At 42.8% G+C, this 23,414-nt stretch overlaps 1 pseudogene; it reads left to right on the forward strand.

Annotated features, from left to right (window-relative positions):
• The first annotated feature begins 4,263 nt into the window (after positions 1–4,263).
• The window catches only part of LOC140847008 (metallothionein-1E-like), a 93,537-nt pseudogene continuing 74,386 nt past the window's right edge, over positions 4,264–23,414 (forward strand).

Below are 23,414 nucleotides of genomic sequence, written 5' to 3' on the forward strand. Positions count from 1 at the left end.
CTCTCTTGCTCAGCTTCTGTTCTATTTATGACTTCAACTTATTAGATGGACCCACCCACATTACGAAGGCCAATGTTCTTTAGTCCGTCTAGTGATTCAACTGTTAATCCTACACAGAAACACCCTCACAGACACATCAGAATAATGTTTGACCAGATATCTTGGCACCCTGTGGCCAGCAAGGTTGAAATATAAAATTAACCATCACAGATATCCTGATTTGTGAAATACTTATTCAAGTCTTTCATCCATTTCTAATTGGGTTATCTTTCTTTTTGATTTACAGGAGTTTTTAAATATATTCTGGATATAATCTTCATGAGATAGATCAATTGCAAATTTTTTTCTAATGCTTGCCTTTTCACTCTCGATGGTGTCTTTTCATTACGGTTAGTGTTTTGTTGTATCTTAAGAAATACTTGCCAATCCCCAGGTCATGAATTCTACTCTTGTCTTTTAGAGCTTTATTATGCTTTCTTTTCTCATTCAGCTCTATAATCAATCTGGAATTTATTTTTCCTATGTGGTGTGAGGTAGGGATGGATGTAACCCCCAGCACCCCACAATAAATTCAATATCTCTTATTGAAAATGTCATCCTTTGCCCTCACCCATATTGAGTCACTTTTTTCATGAATCAGGTAACCATATAAATGTGAGTTCACTTTTAGACTCTCTATTCTGTTTAATTTTTCTATTATCCTTGTGCTAGTATCATTCTTTTCAGATTACTATAGCTTTAAATAAGTCTTGATACATGGAAGTATAAGTCACCCTTCTCACTTAATCTTCTTTAAGAATGTATAGAATGAATATTTTTGGCCTTGTGCATTTTCAGATGAGCTTACAATCAGCTTGTTATTTTCTATTAAAATTTTTGCTGAATTATGATTACAATACATTGAACCTATACATCACTGTGCGTAAAATAGCAGTATTTCCAGAATCTCTTGCCTGGCTTTAGTGCATCTCCACATAATGGGAGTTTCCAGGGGTTGGAGAGGAGTAACCATCTCCATATCAATAGGTAATTACAAGGGCAATAGAGGGCTTATCTGGACTGGAGAGGTTGGGTGGGGGCTTGTTGACTGCCACCTGGTTGCCTTGTGGGGAAGCAGAAGTGGATAACTGCTTGTAAGAAATAAACTTTATTTCTCCCTTTCACTGATTTTGGTTTCAAAGGTATTTTGCCCTAGGATTTTCCCCTGGAGTCAGTCACTTTAGGGAGAATTCACATCGCTATAATATTGTGTCTTCAATTCAAAACATGGTATTTCCCTACATTTATTTACGTCTTTTGTCAGCCTCAGTAGTTTTGCAGTATCAAGATCTTACATGTCTTTTCATGAAGTTTGTTCCTATTTATATATTTTTAATGCTGTTAAAAAGAAATACACAGGCCCAACATGGTGTCACTTCTGCTAGGCCAAGTCACAAAAACAGGGCCTAATACTTAAACCCAATTACAGTTTCAACCTCCCCCAGAAATACAGTCAGTCAGGGATTTTCTGATCAGCATCATTGATAAGATAATCTGTCACATGAGCTTTCTCCATCTTCCATAAAAGAAGACAGAATAATCTACATTATAAGGCCCCCTGCTCTTCCCCCTAAGAGAAAGTGACCTTGCTTGAAACAATCCCTTCTTTTCTTCTGTGACTAGCTTTTTCCCCACCTTCCTGTCTATAAAAACTTTATGCTTTGTACAGTTCTTTGGAGTATCTCCTTACTTGCTAGAGGGGATGCTGACCAGATTCATGATTTGCTTAAAAAAGCCAGTTAGATCTTGAAATGTACTTAGATGAATTTTGATTTTTAACAATGTTAATGTAATTTACATCATTAAAACATTTTCATTTTCTTATTCGTTTTTGCTAATATATAGAGTAGAATTTATATATATCAATCTGGTATTTTACAACCTTGCCAAATTCATTGATTAATTTTAATATTTTATCTGTAGATTATTTGGATTTTCTTCCTTAAATATTTGAAAGAATTCACCAGTGAAGGCATCTGGGTCTGGTGTTTTTTGGTTTTGCGTGTTACTTTTCTTTTCGTGGGAGCTAAGGGCTTGCTCTGAAATCTTGTCTGTCCAGAGGCCTTGACATTTGTTGATCCTTCATGTCTTACATGGCTGCTCCTTCATTGATTCAGTTACCTGCTCAAATGCCACCGCCTCAGAGAGGTCCTCCATGACTGTCCCAGCTAAAGTACACCCACTCCTCTCAACGACCATTTCTTTTTTTTCCATAGACTTAAAAACCCCTAATTTAACTCTCCCCAAAAGTTGTTTATATGTTTGTTGCTGATCTTCCCTGTTAGAATGTGAGCTCCACAAGGAGAGCTGTCAATCTCATTCCCCTCTGACTCTTCAGTGCTTGGCACACAGCAGTTACCCAGTAAATATTTTTAAAGTGATTAAATGAATGAATGAAAGCCAAATGGATGCCCTTTGACATGACAAAGCTCCCAGAACACGAGAGCAATGATGAAAATGTTCATCATTGAGCCTCACCATGTTAATGTTAAAAACTGTCTAGGATCTCAATCAGACTTAGCATAGAAAGAAAAACCTGCAATATAATCCTGTAGTCTCTGCCAAGTTACTATGTCATTTTGAAACAAAGTGTAATGAACATAAAAATAAGACTTTCTAAGCTTCTGCCTTTGTAAATGGAACAGTTTAATGTTATTTTTTAAATTTATAGAATGAAATGTAATATGATGGTGAAAATTTTCTTCTTAACAGTGTTGAAAGTACCATTTTACATTCCATGTAAAACACATTCACTTGGGAGAAGCTTCCTGAATGCTGCCCTACTGACATTGGGTTCAAGTAATACCTTCATCCTCAGGATTTTTTTGATTGCAAGTGACAGAAAACTCAACTGAAATTGAGCAAAAAGTTGTTTTTTTTTCCCTTCATGCAATGGAACATTTCAGGGATAGGGATACCTTTAGCTTGGTCTAGCTCACACAGTGTCACTGGATTCTAGCCTCTCTGTCACTATATTGCTCTTCTGTAATGGCTCTTCCCAGGCAGGTCCTTCCCCTATGACTAGGAGACAAACAAAAATTTAAAAGGTTAATTTTAGGGAGTGAAACATCTTAACTCTACTGAGTTACAGACCCATCCCTGAACCAGCCCCAGTGGCCAGGGCACTGCAGAACTCTGATTGGCTAGGCCTGAGTCACATGCCACCAATGAAAACACTGAGACTAAGAGTAGGGGCGAAAGGTTCCCCAAAGGAACAATAGCAGATGTCCACTAGAGATCTGTCTGCTAATACAGTCTAGTGTACTGAATGCACATTCCATGTATTTAATGAATTAATCTGAACAGGAAAAATATCTGAAAGTGCTCTGATTTGACCAGACAAGAGTTCAAAGGCTTGCATTTCTTTCAGATGATCATTCAAGTAAAGACAAAAAAAGTAAACATATATTTGGCAAGTATAAAAGACATGTAAAATCTGTTTTATCTATAAGGCTCCACCAAAGATTTCCTTCTAATAAAGGGTTGCATTGTTGAAACGTGTTTGGATACCAACAGGACTAAATGGGGGAAGGTAAGGATTCCCAGTTGTATCCCAGGGCCCTTTTAAGTAAGAAGGGGTGTGCAATTCCCCAATTTAGGGAGAGGGGTCTGGTCTAACAGGGCCTCTGGGAGCATATTTGAGAACAACTCTCAGACAAAGGCGTTTGGAAGGTTCTGAGCTCCGTTAAAAGTGAAAACTTATAAACTGTGTAATTAACTGAAACAGCTCCACAAATCACACTGCTACACAACCTTGTCATTAAGTAAAACAAACTCCTGTCTGTGGCATTTGCAAGGCTTTCTCATCGTTCATGTCAGCTCAGACGTCACCTCCTCAGAGAGGCCTTCCCCGACCGCGCAAGCATTCTCTCTCTCATCACCTATATTTTTCGTCGCAGTCATCCTTACAAACTGGCAGTTATTTATTATATTTCGTTTCCCCCATCAGCCTGAGAACTGCATTAGGGCAGGGATCTAGGGCGCCTAGAATAGTACCTGGCGCTAGGTTGGCGCTCAACGGGGGGTGAGAAATCCGCTCAGACAACTGTGCAAACGCTTTCTCCCTGCGGAGCCGACCCCAACCACACGGAAAGGTGCGGGGCTCTGGCTGCTGGTGTGCCGAGAGTGACAGCTAAGCTGAAGGCCCCGTCCCCGGGCCAGCCCGTGTCCTTGTTCTCTTCCGCGGGTCTCCATAAAGATCATTTGGCGGCGCGCCGCGCAGGGGCTTCTGGGAAGGCTGGCCTTGGCCAATGAGGAAGCGGGAGCGAGCGGCGCGAGAAGCGGACGCTAAGTTGTCCTGCCGGAACGCGGGTGGCCTAGACGGCTTCAGTGCCAGGTAAGGGGGTACCTGGCCGCGTCCATATGCCCAGGTCTTGTCCTTGAACCCGCGGCACCGCGGCTCGACGGATTCCGGTCCTCACGCCCGGAGCCATGCTGCTCGCATTTCCGTTGGCCTCGTGGCAGCCAGGGACGCCTGACGCCCGCGACCTAGCGCCCTGACGCACCGTCCCCCATTAGAGCGTCGGGCTGTGCCCTGCGTGTGCCCCGTGTCTGCCCTCGTTCTGCTGGCGGAGCGTTGGCCTCCGGGCTCTGCCCCTCCCCAGCTATAGCGTTGGGCCGCACGGGGCCACGCCGCCACCTCGGCCCTGCCCTGCAAGCCCGTCCTTGGCTGAATCGACGCCTCCTCACCGCTGCAGCCCTCCGACGCCTGATACCTTTCTGACTGAGCCCTCCAGCTCTCCCGCCCCTTGTGGGTACACCTTTCAGGGAGCGGTTGTCCTTCGAGGGAAGGGGTCTTTGGGTTGAGGGTGACGACTCGGCGAGCCTTGCCCAACCCTCGGCCTGTCTCCTGTACTGGCATCCCGGGAAATGCCCCTCCCCATGTGAGGAGATGCTGGTGATTACAACCTGGAGGTGGCCTGCGCTTTCTCTGGGCTCACAGCATCCCATCCTCGGCAAAGGCAATGCCCAAGTTTATGGGCTCTCGTTTTAAAAGAGTACAGGGCCGACTGCAGGAGTCTTTGGACAAAGTTTGTACGACCCATTCACAGAGCCGCTGGTCCTGGTTTGCCCCTTTGTCAGGTGTGAGTAGTTTTTTTCTTTTTTTTGTTTTGGCTGCAAAGTCTCAGTAGGAGCAAAGGTCACCTATTGTATCTTCTCTGTGGGGTCTTGGGAGTGTGTCCTTGGGGATAGCTTTTATCTTTCAACTATTCTTTGTGAATTTGTGTTTGGGAAGTTTTCCTTTTCCATTCATGGTGATCTCATTGAAGTTCATAGTTTTAAGTACTCACATGTTAGGCTATCAGATCCATCGTTCTATCTCCAGCCTCTCCCTAGACCTATATCCAGCTGCCTACTTAGCATCTCTATTGGGATGATTGATGGGAAGTCAGACTGAACATGTCGAGATAGGGCTAGCAAGCTGCCTCCATCTCCCTTCCCAAAGTGCTCTTCTGCTTTTCTCATCTCAGTAATGTGAAAGGCTCTGGCCAATAACCTTGGAGGCCTCCTTGACTGCTCCCTCTCCCTTCACATCCAGTGCTTGCCACCCTGGGCCAGTGCTCACCACCTCTTGCCTGGTTTATCGAAATAGTTTCCCATCTGGTCTCCCTGCTTCTGCCCTGGCCCCTACTTTCAGCATGGCGGTTAGAAGGATCTCTCTAAAATACAGGTCAGAAGACCCTCCAACTTGTCTTCCATCTCATATAAAGACAAACTCTTTATAGCGAGCTGTGTCGCACTGTTACTTTCTCTTTCATGTTCTGCTCCTCTCCTTCCACATGTCAGACATGCTCTGGCCTCAGCGCCTTTGTGCTTGCAGTTCAATATCCGTATGGTTTGCTCCCTTCTTTAAAGTTTTTCTCTGGGAGTCACTTAGTGAGACTTTTCCCACTTCCTGTCTTCCTTTACAGCCTTAGTTGTTCTTAGCACTTCTATTTTACTTATCTTGTGTATTGCTTGTCTTTCCTCCCTATAATGTGTGTATGTAAGAGGGTTTCTTCTATCTGTTTTGTTCCTTGATGTATCCCTACCATCTACACCTGTCACACAGTAGGTGCTCAATAAATGTGAAAGTTAATGTTACTGGCACGGTTAGAGGTTTGGGGATAGAGTGGTGAATGAGACAGGTGGCTCCAGTGAACTGATGTTCCTATGGAAACATCACTTGCAGTTGACACAGAGATAGAGAATGTAGATTCGGGGCTGTTTTTTTAAAAAGGACAGGACATCTGAACAGAGACGGGATTGAAATGAGCAAGCAAGTCATGGGAATATTTGGAACAAGAGCATTCCTCAAAGGAGAACAGCCAATGCAAAGATGCTCAGGTGTGAACATGTGGAGCCGGGGGAAGCTTGAGTATCTGAACGTGCTTCTTGATGGACTGAAGTAGGAAGTACGATACAGGAGGGAGACACACATGTTCTAAGGAGGGGAGAGGTCAGTAAAACCCGGAGGTGAGCACCCAACCTTGGAACAGGTCACTTTAATTCAGCAAACATTTATTTGGTCCCTATTTTGTGCTAAACTTAGCTGCTGATGATTGAAAGTTGAACAGTCCATGGACCTGACCCTACCCTACCCTACCTTATGGAACTTGCCATGTAGAAGGTGAGACAGACATGGGAAGAAATAATCACAATTATTCCTCCAGGGAAGAACATTAATAGAAGGTTCGGGATGGTGTTTGGAGGCGTCTGGAGTAGGGTGGCCTGCCCAGCTAGCTTTGCAGGATATGTAGGAGTTCCCTGTGTGACAGGGCAGGTTTGGTGTGTATTACAGCCGAGTGTGCACCTCCTTGTGCAGGGGTACAAAGGGAGGAAAGCACCTGAGGCACCCCAAGGAGTAGTGAATTTCTAGGGTAACTTGTGGGGAGGGCAGTAAGAGATGAGGATGGTAAGGGTGGCAGTGTCAGAGTGGGGCCCCTTTCCCCTCTCTGTAGGGGGTTAGGGTACGGACAGTCTCTGATGGGATTAAGGCAGGGGAGCATTTCAGACAACCTCTCTGAACACGGGGAGGGTGGTAGAGGCATGAGAAGACTTATTAGATGGTTGAGGTGATCAGGAGAAATGCGTTAGGGTCAGGGCAGGGGCAAGAGAGATGAAGGTTTGACTGCTACGAGATTTGAGGGATAGACCTGGAGATTGGTTGAATGATTAGGAGAGGAAGGGGGACCTGAGGTGATTCACAGGTGGTTTCTGGCTGAATTCTCTCACTACTCTTCCCCATGATTATGTGCTTCAGCCACATGGCCTCCTGCTCTTCAAACATGTCATATACACTTCTGCTTTGGGGCTTTCGCCTTCACTGTTTCCTCTGCAAGAACATTCTTCCTCCAGGTATCTACCTAGCTCGCCCCCTTTCTTAGGTCTCTGCTGAAAGGTTTCCTTTTAAAGAATCTTCTCAGAACATCCCAGCTAAAGCAGCCCCACTGTCCAGGCTACCACAGTTCCCTGTTTTATCTCTTGTAGCACATAACAATATCTGGCATCATGTGTCTAGTTGTTTCTGTGTTTTTATTGCCTGTGTCCTAACAGACAGACTTAAGCTCCTTGAGACTGGGAACATCATCTGATTTTTCTGCAGCTCCATCCCCAGTGCCTTGAATAGATAGTACCTAGCACATGACAGATGCCCAATAAATATTTGAAGTTGAAGGAAGGAAGATGGGGCTCTTAAGCTTGGTGGACTTTATAAGGGCAGAAATTGAGAAAATAAGGACTCACACAATTTTGGCAAGGTTTGTGGAAGATTATTCTGGCAATTAGTGACGGTGATAAGAACCTAGCTGCTGTTTGAGGACACTGATGGAGGTATAAATAAAGCTACAAAACAATTTAAGCTTCGGGCATTTGGGGGAGAAGGGATCTAGGTATTAACAGACAATAATATAAGGCAAATAGAGGAGAGTGACAGCAATAAAATGGTAGGCTGAGAGGTCCTAATGCTTGTGACCACATAAAAACAACATAAACACCAAATAAGCAACTGCATATTGAGAGAAATAGCTCTTTGAGAGTTCTGGAATGAAATGAGTCTGCAGAAATCCTGAGGAGCACAAAACCCTGCTGCCTGGAGAAGTGTAAGGCAAATGAATGGAGTAGAAAAGAATTCAGATGAGATTTCTGTGCGATGGATATTGAGGAAAATCAGTTGGTAGGTAGGACTTGAATGGGTGGTGAAAATAATGTTTAGTGAGGGGTTAGTGTGTGGCAGGTGAAGGAGGTACAGCTATTTTTCCATTTCAGAGATGAGGCCCAGAGGGAGTAATTAATTTGCCCAAAGTCACCCAGCTAGAGAATGGAGGAGCTGCCCGGAGTGCAGGGGTGCAGTGGAAGGTGGGTGGATGGACGTGGTTGGGGAAAAGGGCATGTACAGGGTGCTAACGGAGAGTAAACAGGTAACTGGTACACGGGGTTTAACCAGAAGCAGTGCCTCATCTGACTCCCCGTGAGTGGGAGGCATTGAGGGTTTTTGAGCCGGAGCAACACAGGAAGGTGATGGTGAAAAGACTGAGGTGGCCACAGTGGACGACGTGATGGGGTGTGGACGGGCTGTCAGAACCAGCATCTGGCAAGAGTGTGGGCTCAAGGGGACGCCAATTTGGCGTCCTGTGATGGCGAAGAGGATGAGAGCAAGTTAGACTAACCTTATTGTGGCAATCATTTAGCAATGTACACATCTGTCAGATCATTACTGTATAACTTAAACTCGTATCAGTTATATCTGAATAAAGCTGGGGGGAAAAAAAGCAGCAGTTAGAGAACACTGCAAAAATGCAAATATCCCTTGCCATCTAGATCTATTTAGGTAATGGGAGTTTGGGTAGCATGTGTGGAGATTGAAGGATATGTTACCTGAATCTGTAGTATTTGGTTTCCTGTGGTTTTTTTAGGAAGTAGCAATCGTTTAGATTACTTTTTGAGGAATACCTACCCGCTTTCTCTCAAGAAATGTATCTGCATACGTTTGGTTTCTTAGCCTGCAGAGTGGAGAATACCTGTAAACAAACCATCTGAGGCCATGCACAGATGCAGAGGAGAAGGGTGATTGGAACCTGAGGGAGAAGCCAAGGGACAGAGGTGGCGGTATTGGGGAGGGCAGCCGGTGGTGGTGGTGGTGGTGGTTGGGTGTGGATGACTACTTTGGCACATCCTGAATGTGACAGATAGATGCTTGCATGGAGCGCCTGAGAACCCCGGGTTGGAGTGCGAGTGCACGAAGCAGGGGTGGGTGTGCATCTGATAGGTAGTCATTACCATCGAGGATTCTGGGGCAGTGGTGGGGAGACAAACACTGAAGCAGAGAGTTTAGAGTGGTTTTAAAATTAGCAAGTTATTGAAAGTTAGACAAGGTGACACATTCTCATAGAAAGGACTTCAGACTGACAGAGCGGTATAGAATGAGAAGGAGAAATCTCCCAACTCCTTGCTTTGCTCTCAGAGGCACCGCTAGGTTAAATTTCTTGCTATATTAATGTTGTTTCTTGCTGTTTCTTCTAACAACTTACTGTGAAGAATCCTTAATTGTGTAGCTTAATGAGTTTTTACATATATATTCACTCGTGACCACCACCCATATTGAGATAAAAACATTTCCAATACCCTGGTGTCTTAGTCAGCTTGGGCTGCTATAACATAATACCTTAGGCTGAGTGGCTTAAACAACAGAATTTTGTTTTGCCACAGTGCTTGAGGTTGGAAGTGCGAGATCAGGGTGCCAGCATGGGGGAGGGCCCCCTCCCTGATGTGTAGTGGGCACCACCTTGCTGTGTGCTCACACGGTCTTTCCTGAGTGAGTAAGTGCCATGTGGGGTGGGAGAGGAAGCAAGCTCTCTGGTGTCTCTTTTTAATAGGCCACTAATCCCATCATGAGGGCCCCATTTCATGACCTTATCTAAACCCAGTTCCCAAAGGTTCCTTCTCCAAATACCATCATATTGGAAGTTAGGACTTCAACACACAGATTTTGGAGGGGGGGCACATTGCAGTCAGTGGCCCCTGGAGCGTTCTCTTGTGTCTCCAATCATTAATAGGGATCCCAGCCAGTCACCCTCTACCCCTCAGGATAACCAGTGTTCTTACTTCTAGCACCAAAGATTAGTTGTCTCTGTTCTTAAGTCATGCATTATGTCTTTTTTTGTATTTGGCTTTTTAGTTCATCATGTCTGTGAGATTTATCCATATTGTTCCATATAGCTGTAATTGGAGTTTTTCCATTGTGTGGTATGCCACCATATAAAAATATACCACCATAAAAAAAGCAGTGGGACAATTCTGTATATACAGTGGTTTTAGGATTATTTGTTGTTAGGGGGGTGGACTCAGACTTTTGTTAGAATCATCTGATAAAGTTATTTTCTTATTCTTGTATTTGTTTTGCAGGGGTTCCTAGTGCCTCTGATGCTGGTGTCATGGCCCTGAAGGCAAGAAGCCTTCCTTGTTTCACAGCAGGGTTTCTCAGCCTTGGTACTACTGATATGTTGGGCTGCGTAATTGTTGGAGAGGCTGTGCCGTGGCCCTCTAGGATGGCCGGCAGCACCCCTGGCCTCTCTCGTCTGGATGGCTCTCACAGATACACTCCCTGAGTTGTGACAACCAAAAATGTCTCTAGATGTTGCAAGTGACCTCTGGAGGGCAGTCTGGGGAGTGGAGAATACCTGTAAATGAACCATCTGAGGCCATGCGGAGGTGCAGAGGGGAAGGGTGATAAGAACCTGAGGGAGAAGCCAAGGGACAGCGGTGGCGGCATTGGGGAGGGCAGCCGGTGGTGGTGGTGGTGGTTGGGTGTGGATAAGAGCCACTGCTTTAGAGAGAAAAGCCAGAACCAGATCCAGAGACCTTTTGAAGGCTGACTTGGTGATGTGGCCCTGTTATGCCACTTGTAAGGTAGCCTGGTGTCATGCCTAAGGTTCTGTATACAGGTAATTCCCATCACTAAAATGGGGCTGCAGCTTCTAACACCTTGAATTCAATGACTGATTAAAATATCCTGCATTTGTAGATTTTTCATGGTGGGCAGGCCGTTAGAAGTCACCTGAGCCAAACTCCTTATCTCACTTGTGGCAGAACTGGGATCCAGAGAAAGGGGAAGCCCAAGTCCCAGGGTCAGAGGACTGATGTGGGGCAGAGCCAGGCTGGGGCCCATAGTTCTTCCATCCCAGACTGGCTTTTTGGACAATGGGGAACTTACCAGAAAATTCCCTATACTTTTCTGTGGTGCCAGATTGCCTCTTTTTGCTCATTGAAAATAAAATAACACAAGTGGTATTTTGTGTATCAGGAGAGCTGACACTGCACATTCCTACCACAAACCCTGAGTCATCCAGGCCAGTGCTAGTACTGAATCACCCAGGTATTTAATTTCTCTTCTGTCAGGGGTAATTTATTGTAGTTCTTTGTTTTCTCCAGAAGTCTACCCTCTGAATGAATAATGATTCGGTCCAGCTCTCTTTCACTTAGTCTCACAGGACTGTAAAGAATTTCCCAACAACACATTTTTTCTGTCCTTTTCCTCCCCTTCCTAGATAGAGGTGCCTGAAACAATAGAAGCTGTTAAGGTGTAATTTTCTTTTTGGTTGTTGTTGTAATTGAAAGCCGACAGATACAGTAAAAAGTGAAATGATATTGTCATCTAACCATAGTTTACATATTCAAAAGAAGAAAAGAGAGCAGGAACCATCCTCAACTTTTGATGCCTCCAGTGAGGCTTTACTCATCAATCATGAAAGTTACCATTGAACACTGTTCCTGTGAGTAACTCTGGGGGGGAAATCCGAGGACAAAATACCTTTGAAACCGAAATCAGCCAAAGGGAGAAATAAAGTGGGAGAAACCCCCTTTATTGCTTTAAAGCAGTCATCCATTTCTGCTCTCCCATGTCTCTCATGACCAGGCTGCAGAAGAAGGGACCCCACCCAACCTCTCTGGTCCAGATAGGCCCTCGCTTGCCGTCGTAATTACATATAGATATGGAGATGGACTACTTCTCTCCACCCTTTGGAAACACTGATTGATAATGGAGATGCACTGAGGCCAGACAAGAGATTTTAGAAATACCGCAATTTTACCCACACTATATTTTAATCCTAGTAAGTCTAATTAATAAGATTTGGAAGGCAAGATTTACACTTTAAATTAAATGCTAAGTTTCTTTTGAATGATACCATTGTGGAAACTTAGATTTCTAATAAAAACCATATTTGATAGTAGAGAATATAACATATATTTAAAAATTGTAATTGTCTTCCAGAAGTTCTTACTGAATGATACAAAGTTGTGATTAAATAAGTAATAATTTAATATCAGCTATTTACTAGAAGAATTTTTTGAAACTGATATTTTTATAATTAAAAATGACAAAATGTCACCAAGTTGGCATCTTTGGAAAAAAGCTAAAATAGCATTTTACAATGATAGAGATCAGTGGAGTCTGTAGAATACTCTGTATTATTGTGGGGAAAATCGAAGTTCTATCACCTTAACCTTAAGCTACTTAATGATGTAACTGGCCTGCTGCTAGGCTACGGCTTCCACACCCATAGGCTATAAGCTATCACTGACTGAGTCACTACATAAAGAGCTGTGCCCAGTGCTCTGGGTAGAGGCAGAGAGAAGGAGGATTACAGACCTGCAGACTGTTGGATGCAGACTTCATTCTAGTGCTCCACCTATGTCCCCCATATCTCTGGCAGAACAAGCCGGGTTACCCGAAGAACAACGTTCCTTTGTCATTCCTTGGTCTCCACTGAATCCACAAGGAACTTGCCCCAGGGCCGAAACCCATTGGCAAGACAGTTATCAACCCCTTGAAGTTGGTAGGGATTATCATTTTTGTATGGATGAGGAAATTGAGAGGAGAGATTTGGGTTTTATTCTCAGGGTAAATCTACTCACCTTCAGCTAGTAAAAGTGAACATTCTAGATTGGAACCAGGTATGTGGGTTCAAAGTCCTGTCTTCTCCAGTTTACCCATTCTGTTTAAAAATTAAAAAAGAATTATTTTACTGTCACATTAAAACTTTAAAACAGGAAAAGGAATAACATTTTTATTTGTTCATTTTGAAGAAAAAAGGTATAAATAGCATCAGTTATTTCCTCTGATGTATATAAAATTCCCCCCTTTGGCAACATCCCAACAGATACAGCAGCGCTAAATATGCATTTGTTGGGTTGCAGGATCTTTGTAGTTGAAAGAGATCATCCTTGTTTATGTGGTAAAATTAGAATTCCACGATGAGCAGTAGTAAGTATTGTTTGACTGTATTGAAATTCTGCAGGGAAAGTAGTTGGTGTCATTTTCCCTGTGCAAGTCATTGAATCAGGAGAGATTCCTGAAGAAAAGAAAATACTGGAGAAAAGACAGATGGCCTTGTCTTTATCTTTTTGTCTCTTTCTCAGCCTGTTTGTATTTCTTAGATAACTGGGCTTTTGGATTGTGAGTGATAAGGAAAAGGAAAAATTCACTTGGATTTAGTGTTTGCTTTGTACTTGCAAAGGGCAGTGAGTTCCCTCTAGTGTGCTGTGCACTAGGTCAAAAGAACATTTACTGGACAGTTTTCGTCATTCATAAAACAGTTCCCCAAAAGTACTCTCCAAATAAAAATCTTGAGGTGAGGGGAATGGCAGCAGGCCTATTGTGTCCTTCCTCGTTAACTCTCCGTTATGGTGTTTTCACTGCTGAGGCCTGGTAAGGGTAGCTCTGCCAGGGGCATGTGGTTGGTAAGTAAATGTAGGTCTAGTTCAGATACCGTAGGCCAGCTAGGCAATCGGTGGGCCAAATAAGCTAAGGTTTTTTAAATGTTTTAATCACTGAAAAAAAAATCCAAAGAAAAATATTTTGTGACACATGAAAATTATATGAAATTCCAATTTGAGTTAAGGTTTGATTAAAGTTTTATTGGAGCAAAACCATGCTCATTTGCTTACATATTATCCACTTTCAAGCAGAGTTGAGTAGTTGCGACAAAGAATGGTCTAAAAAGCCTAAAATACTCGCTGTCCAGCCCATTTACAGAAAAAGTTTGCTGGCCCTTGCCCTAGGATACCAGTCTCAAGGACTCAAAACTAGGAAGGAGTTTGGTAGAAGGTGTGGAATGGATGGCTGTGAGGCTCGTTCGTATTTTCCTTTGTCTTCTGTTAGCTTTGAGGATCTGAGGCACTTTACAGGAGTCTATGTACTTTACAGTAGCGTATCCTGGAAGTAGCGTAAGGCATAGGTCAAGAGAAGTGAGTAACAGCTCTCTTTGGGGTGACCCCATGACCTGTTAAGCTCTGATTCCCCAACTGGGAGTCCACAAAGCCCTGAGTGCGTGAAAAGATGTGATCTCCTTGTTGCTGATGCCTTAAAAGAAAAGAAACTAGTAAATTAACAATTAACAGCAGAAAACAGATGTGTAGACATTTTAATACAGTAAGCATGAACACCGTAAAAGACTAAGAATCAGACCATCTGCAAAATCCTGAAGGGGCCGTTCTTTGAGAATACTGATTTAAAATGATCCAGAAATGCCCAGTACTGTGAATATTTAAGTATCTACTTGTAAGGGAAAAATACTCTTCCTGTGTTTCCTTTGCTCTCGCTACTCTTCTGTAACACCACTTCTGACACCAGGTGAGTGGGTTTTCCACACATCAAGCAATTTTCAGATTCTCTGGACACCAGCTGGATACCCTACAATTTAACTCAATTCCGTAGTCTCTACTGGAGATAACATCAGATCCCACAGGTTAAGGGTTTAGTCCCACAAGACTGCTGCCCACCCGCCTTGAAGTTTGCCCTTCATGTTAACGCTTTCGGGTGGTTGAGGTCCGTGGAGGCTCATTAGGACTGCCAATGGCATAGCAGAACAATTTGTTGCTCATACCCTGCGACACTCTCTGAAGCACCTGTCAGTGTTGCCAAAGCCTCTCCCAGTCGGGCTCAGATCAGTCGTTGCAGACAGAGAGGAGCCCTAGTGCTGTGAGTCTGTCTTTGCTGGCCTCTTCCATCCAGCCCGTTTTGCTGCTTTGGCTGTTCCACCTCCACCTCTGTGGGTTCTCAGTGTAGCTTCTTCCAGGCTCCCTCCATCATAGCTCCCAAAGGGTGCGGCTGGTGCCCAGTCTGTGTGTGTCCTGGCCAGATTTTCCCAGGACAAAGTTGGGACGTCCTCTTTCCCTGCTCTTCCTCCCCTCCCCCGCCACCAAATCATTGTAGTTCTCCCTCTGTGTGGTTATTTTCGTGATCAGCTTTCATTGTTTAGGGTCAGAATTGATATTTGGTTGGTTTAGCCCCTTTATTTTATGGCTAAATTGGTACTTATTTTGTTTAGGGGATAAAAATTGTCCTTAAATGCATGAAATCAACCATAAATATAAAATTTTTAATGAAATGGGATGATGACTACATTGAAGTATAGATTGGAAACTTTAGTGGCTTTTTTGTAAACTAATTTCGACGGGTTGAGTTACAACACAGGACAGATCCAGTTTTCCCCAAACACGGTGTTCCGTACATATTTCTGTTCTCTCAGACAGACATGGAAGAAGTTTAGTTGCTACTCTAAAGTTCTATAGCAAAATTCCACATGTACTTCTATAGGTTTAGAATTCTTTTCACCTAAAAACTGGGCTGTTTCTTTTAAAATACCACTGTTTTTTGTCTGACCATTCAAGGGAAAGCACTAGTGTGGACTAAGTGATCTGAATCCATGCCATTTATACTGTCACTGCCTTATGCTGTGCATTCTCAGAAATGTTAAGTATCAGTTGGTAGTCAGAAGGGAATGTTTCTGCTCTGGTCTTTGCTTGCCAGTGGGTGCGGATGTGGCAGGGGAGTGCAGGAAGCCTTCGAAAACAGACTCTACAAATGGAAGAATAAAACTCCCTCCTATTCATTCAACAAATGAGCACCTACTGTGTGCCACGCACTGTTCTAGGATCTTAGGATACATCAGCAAACAAAACAAAAATGTCCTTGTGCAGCTTACTTTCTGGCAGGGGTGTCAAACATTAAGAGATGGGGCAGTGGTAGGAGGGGCTGCAGTTGCACTCCAATATTTTTGCTGTATGTTGGCATCAAAGACATGATGACAGGTTAGCTGAGACAAATTAGGAAATCAGCCATGAGCATATGTGAGAGAGGAGTGTTCAGGTGGAAGAAACAGGGACTACAAAGGCTCCAGGGCAGGAATGTGCCTGACCCACTGGGGGATCAGCAGGGAGGCCCATGGTGGTTGGAGCCCAGGAAAGGAAGGGGAACAGGGCTAGATCTTAATCTGAATGGTAAGGGGAGGTGGGTCTGCATCTGTCCGGCTTCAATCTGCATAGGAGGTTTAAGCAGAGAAGGGATGTGATGTATGTGACTTTGAAAGAATCCGTGGTTGCTGGGTTGGGAATAGGCCGTGGGAGGCAAGTGCTGAAGCAGAGGTGATAGTGACTTGGATGGGTGGAGGTGGTGGGAGGAGGTGGATTCTGCATGCATTTTGAAGGTAGGTTTGAGAGGCTTTGTTGGCCTGTTGGATGCAGGTGTGAGTCATGGAGACCTTCAAGGATTTTGGCCTAAGCCCCTGAGTAATGGAGTCTCCACACTGAGAAGGCCAAGGAGCAGGTTTTGCAGATGAAAGGTTAGAGCTCAGATTTGGGCATATTCAGTTTAGGATCTTGGTTAGAGATTCAGCCTTTATTTTACCATGGTCAAAAAAAAATTATGTTAAATTAACTTTAAAATTTTTATTTATTAATCATTACTTTTATTTTACATTTATTATTTATATTTAAATCCATCACTCTAAATCTTTGTATGGGCTGAGCATTTCCTTTGTCTGAATTTGTCTGATATGGATGTGAAATGTTAGATATATATTTTTTCCTTTTCTTTTTTAAATGGAAAAGTTTTTGTTTCATTTAGTTCTTTATTCAGGTACTTTCAAGATTCTTTTTTAGGAAGGAAAAAAATTACTTCCTTCTCTTTGGCTCTGTTAGATAAATTATTATTCTTCAGAATAAAAAAATAATGGGGGAAGTGGCAGAATATTACTTTTCTTTCCTCTTTCTGGTGAGCGACAATGATTCTCGTAGTAGAATGTTGACTTTGTAGTTTTCTGAGGAAAACATTTCTCCATCAGGCAAGAGCCATTGTTTAAAAATATCTTTCTTTTTCTTTCTTCTATTCATGAGAATGCCTTCCTCACTCTGCCATCCCCATTTCCCAAACGGGTACAGATTGCCAGGTGCAGCTTGGTTCTGTTAAATCCAAAAAAATGACAAAGATTATCTAGCAACTTTAGGTAAAGAGTTATTGTGTATATGACTTTCTGTCTAAATACTGAAGTCAGCATGACACTTCGTAAAGAATACCGAGGTGTTTTCATGTTCAGTACAGCTCAGCTATGTTTCTGTTAGCCTTTGCCCTTGCCTTTAAAGTTAATTTCCTTTAATGTTAATTTTAAAAAGTCCTTACTCTTTTTTACTGTGGATTTATGGTGCTAACCATGCCCTTTTATCATTAACCGTTGCTTCATAACTGAGATACAATTATGTACTGTGATAACATTGTCACTGCAGTTCTAGACCAGTGGGATTTCAATAGTGCAGTAGGAGCCATGGGTTCAAAACAAAGTAGAAAAGTATAATTAATAAGAGCTACTACTTAAAGAATTTGTTCTTTTTTGAATAAATAATGATCCTGTTAAACTTTTAACAATGTAAATTTTATTTTTTTCATAATGGTGATACTGTTTATGTTCTGTTGAGTTAAATACTGGTAGAAGTTAAAAACATTTTCTTGGTCAAGAACCATATGAAAGATAGTATAGTATATGTAAGATTCATCTATGCATAATATCCATTAAATAACAGCACCACTAAGTGGTCTTGCTAATAACATTTCATGGTCTAGAAGCCAGGTGCTATTTATACTAGTATAAATATTATCAGCAGTGGTATTTCTAAAAGTAGTAAGTATATTAACAACTAACGCTAATATTTTGAATATCATATGTACCAAACATACGTATCTCTGCTCTCAGTAACCTTGTAAGGTAAAGATTTGTGTGAATGGAGACTTGGACATGAATTTTAAAAGACCATCTTCCATGTTAGTGAAGGGGCAGGTGTGTGAGAGTAACGTGGGGTCAGTCAGAAGACCTATATTATTGTGGTCTCAGCTCAGCCTCATGCAGCAGTGAGTATGCTGGGCATGGAACTGAGCCCTGTGGGCTCGAGTTGCTTCTCTTGTCTGCTTAGGAGCCTCACAGAGTTGAGAATCATATGAGACAAGGGCTGATGAATGGCCGGTGCTCTGCAGGTGGTGGTTTTCTAAGAAAGGTGGAGGAGGAGGTGCAGGGTGATTGTTCTTGAAGCCTCCCAGAGGTTGTCACCATGGCTTTCATTTCCTTGGCGGCTTTGAGTCTGTGGAAGGAGGCAGGAATTCTGGTCTGTGTCTAAATATCTTTGCATTTGTTCTGGTGGGAAAAATCAATCTTGGGGTTGTCAGTTTGCACAGAAATGATCTATTTCTTCATAGCCTGACTCATTTTCTCTGTCAGGCCTGTTGTTGGCTAAGTTCAGGAACAAATCCTGCTTGTTGATGAGCTGTCTCCTTGTCTGTTTACAGAAAGTCCTAGTGGTTTGTTAAGCTTGTGACAGATTCAGGCAGTGTTTGAAGCCTGTCTTTCCCTTGATTTAAGTCTCTAATTGTTTTCTCCCCTATCTAGGCTCTTTATCTCCAATGGATACTGAGGGGTTTGGTGAGCTCCTTCAGCAAGCTGAATAGCTTGCCACTGAGACTGAAGGCATCTCAGAGCTTCCCCGTGTGGAACGGAACCTACAGGAGATCCAGCAGGCAGGCGAGTGCCTGCGTTCCCGAACTCTCACTCGCACGTCCCAGGGGACAGCAGATGTCAAGGCATGAGTGCTGGTGGGGAGGCAGCTTTGGTACTGGGTGGCTGGGGGCAGGATCTGTTTTTTCTTTCCTGCCTTGAGTTAGGATGCAGTCTGTAGATGAGAGACACGGGCCAGATTCTTGGAAATTCAGAGTTTTGTAAACCTGTCAGCAGTCTTGCTTTGTCTTCCTGCCTTGGGTTTTGTAGCCTGTTTGCCTGACCAGGCTGTGAGCTCCTGTCCCAGGCAGAGGCGATCAGAGTGGGAAAGTAAGAGCTTTGTCATGCAGAAACCCATCATAATAGTTCCTACTTGGGTTCACTGACTATTGGGTCATAAATGGCTCCCATAGGTATATTAGTAAATGGGGGCCACACAGATAAGTGTTACTTTCAAAGGCAGAGAGCGCTCATCAATGAACAAAGTTTTTAAGAGCACTTGGGAGGCATTGATGAGTAGTCAGTGATGAGAAGCCATCCACAGGAGGAGTGACTCTGTTTGTGTCTTGTCAGTGATCCCAGAAGCTCCTTCTGAAAGGCCTTGGAGATGCAGTGCCTGCCAGTTGGTGGTAAAACAGGAAAGTGGGTGAATCCCGAGAGAGTGCAGCTGTTGAAAAGTGCTGACTGACTGGCTGGCCAGTCGCTGCTGCTGTCACACAGCATCAGTTGGGCTGTTGTCTCCACAGAGTTCCCAGTTTGGAGTTCCCAGTGTGCCAGGCCTTGGCCATCTCTAGGATATAGCCATGAACTAGACATGGTCCTTGCCCTGAAGGAGCTTGTCATTTGGGAGGTAGGAAAACAAAAAACCCTGCTAGTTAGTGTGGGTCAGAAACTTGGCTAGTCTTAAGATTTTGCTTAATCCTCACAACAGATATTAGGACTGTTGTCCCCTTATAACAGTTGAAAAGCTAAAGCTCAGAAAAGGCAAGTAACTTTCTCCGATTATACAGCTGGTGTAATGGTGAGTGGTGAGCCAGGGTTCTAATCAAGTAGCCTGACTCCAGAGTGCATGTTCCTTTAGCCCTGATAGAAGGGCCATGGGAGAATGGAGAGGTGCTATTACCTTGGTGGGTCTGGAAAGTTACAGAGGTTCTGTGTGGGAGGTATGAGAAATTATTAGTCATCTGCTTAGTCTTCATTCCTTGAATTTAAGAGTGACTTAGATGCTGGTGCTAATGGGGAGACATTATTTTGGGTCCATAATAAATGTCACGGGGGTGAGTACAAGGGCTATATTATTTTTCCAACTAATCGTGAGAACTGAATGTTTTGGCTGCTATGCCCAGTCAGTAAGGATATTGTGGAAATTCTTCTGTAGGCCTCCCCACAATTTTATTTTTTTGAGTACTAGTTAGTTTTGGTTCTGTTGGTACTGGTAAAGGCAAGGCCGAGGAACCTGGCAGGGAATTTTTACTGTGGAGCCTTGCAGCTAAGTGCAGCCAACTGCTCCCCTACACTGTTCCCCAGCACCCCAACGTGCCTTCTGCCATATCTGCTAACTTGCCCTCCCTGCAGACTCCATACTGCTGCGCTAACTGGTGCCTGCAGTTACCCTCAGTCTTGGCATACAGGCTCTGTGTTTGTGTGCAAGGATGCTGCTAGAGCCAAGGACCATGATGCCAGCTGAGTTGCTATAGTTGTAATTTAATTGCATCAGCTTTACAGCCTATTAAGAGCAAAAACGGAAAATGTGTTCTTGGTAACAATTATCAGTCCTGCTCTCTTTCTTGTGAATTTCCATTCTTCCTCATCTCTTTCTACCTTAAAATCATTATTTTAGGGAGGAGGAAGTTGGTACATTGGAAGAATGGTTATAGGGTGGGGCAGGTGCTTCAAAAGAAACCAAAGAGCTGATGACTGTATTTTTCCATCTTTTCGATAGGCAGAGACATAAAGTGTGATGTGAATATTTTAGTAAGGGTGAGGGCAGAGGCAAAAACTGAGCAGGAAAAATTGTCTTACATGAAATACATTTTGAAAGAGAGTTCTGTCTTTAAGATTTTAGTTAAGATTAGAATGTAAGTTTAAGATTGAATTGTTCTGTGCTGAATTCATTTGAATAAATATACTTTGTTGGGTTTTTCATTTTAGGGAATAGATATGATAGCTTTTTTGCATGTATGTGTTTGATATTTTTAAGTTGTTAATTTCTGAACACATGAAGAATATGCCTAACATATATAAAGGTATAAAATCAGGAGTTGGCCCGCTGACCCATGAGCCCAATCCACCCTGCTGCTGTTAAAGTGTTATTGGAACATGGCCACACTTGCCTGTTTATATATTGTCTTTGCTGCTTTCGTGCTGCAGTAGCAGAGTTGAGTAGGATGACAGAGACCTTATGGCCTGCAAAGCCTAAACGATTTACTGTCTGTCTTTTACAAAGTGTGCTGACTCCTGGTGTAAATAGTAAGATTAACGAACACTTAATGTGCACATTGCACAGTTAAGACACCAAATATGATTCAATAGCTGTGAAGCCCTCTGTGGGTGCCCATCATTAATTGTATCCCCCCTCTTTTCCCCTCAGAGATGCCTCATTGGATTTTTCCACTCAGACTTAGAAGTCAAACCAGTTAGAGGCATACAAAGAAGAAAAAGCAATTGCTTGCTCTCTGTAACTTCATCCTCCAGGATAACCAGTGTTGTTAGTTGTTTTTTTATTCTTTCACACTTTGCTCCATGTTCGTGCAAAGCACATACAAATATTATTTGCCCAAGTTGTACCGCATATTATAGCTTTCCTTGTGCTGATACTACTAAGCTACCTTTGTAAGCACTTACTCTTTATTAGGCACTGTGCCAACCACTTTGCATGCATTATGTAATTTCTGCTTAAAAATAACCCTGCAAAATAAGTGTTATTATCTCTTTTATAATTGAGGAACATCAGATAGCAAGTGACCGAGCCAGACTGCAAATCTGGCCTGGTCAGCTGGAATCCCTCATGTTCGCCTGGTGCTTTTCAGTTCCCAAAGGATTATCACAGGCATTCTCCTGACCGGGCTTCATGAGCCTAAGAGGTGGGAGAGGCAGGGGTTTTTCTCCATATTTTAATAGAGGAGGAAGATGAAGCTTGGAAAAATGGTATGTCTAAGATTTTCAGCAGTAGGTGACAGGTGGGACTTGAACACATACCCTGCCTCCTTCATCAGTCCTCCCTGTATGGCTTCTCTATGTGCACTGGACAGTTCCTGCAGGCTGTACCCACCTTGATGACCTTTCTCTTCTAATAATTCTAATACCCAAATTTTAAATTCTGAGGTTCTCAGCCTGGCATACCTTAAAATCACCTGGACACTGAGTACATTCTCCCATATCACTGGTGGAAATGTAATGCCTGTGGGACAGAATTTGGCAATATCTAGCAAATTTGCCCTGGATCCAGCAATCCTAATTCTGGGAATCTATCCCAAATATACATTGGCAAAAGTACAAAAAGATGTTTGCGCAAGGACATTCTTAGCAGCATTACTTGTAAAAGCAAAAATTGGAAACAGCTCAAATGTCATCACTAGGGGACTGGTTGGCTACATATGGTACTTCTACATAGTGAAATACTTTTCAGTAGTACAAAGGAATGAAAATATATACTACCATGAAGTGACTCTAGGATATACCATTAAGTAAAATAAAAAATGCAAGGTGGAGAAAAGTGCATAGTACTCATTATTTAAGAAAGCAGGTGGAAGACATCTAATATTCATGATCAGAAGACTTAATATTATTAAGATGTCAGTGCTCCCCAGATGAGTCTCCAGAGTCAATGTCATTAATCCCAGCTGCTTTTTACAGAAGTTGACAAGTTGATCCTAAAATCCATATCACCATGCAAGGGACCTAGAATGGCCAAACAATCTTTAAAATGTAGAAGACTGTTGAAAGACTCATACTTCTGATTTCAAACTTAATACAGAGCTATAGTAATCAAAATTATATGGTACTGGCATAAGCATAATCATATAGATCATTTGAATAGAATTAGGAGCCCAGAAATAAACCCATTGTCCACTGAAAATGATGCTGAGACAACTGGATTATCTACATGCAGAATGAAGTTGGACACCTTAACTCCAGATGGAGTACAGACCTAAATGTAAGAGCTAGAAAATTGAAACTCTTAAAAGAAAACAGGTATAAATCTTCCTGACCTTAGGTTAGGCAAAGCCTTGTCAGGTATGAAACTAAAAACCCAAGTGACAGAATAAAAATAGATAAATTGAACTTCATCAGAATTAAAACCTTCTGCACTTCAACGGACACTCTCCAGAAACTGAGAAAATTGCCCATGGAATGAGAGAAAATATTTGCAGATTATATACAGACGTACCTCAGAGATAATCAGTTCCCGACCACTGCAGTAAAGCAAGTATCACAGTAAAGCAAGGTGAATGAATTTTTTGGTTTTCCAGTGTATATAAAGTTTACACTATACTATAGTTTAAGTGTGCAATAACATTATGTCTAAAAAAAAAAGGTTCATACATTAATTAAAAAGTACCTCATTACTAAATAATA

Source organism: Manis javanica, chromosome 17 (genome assembly GCF_040802235.1).
Source record: "Manis javanica isolate MJ-LG chromosome 17, MJ_LKY, whole genome shotgun sequence".
NCBI classification, from domain to species: Eukaryota; Metazoa; Chordata; class Mammalia; order Pholidota; family Manidae; genus Manis; species Manis javanica.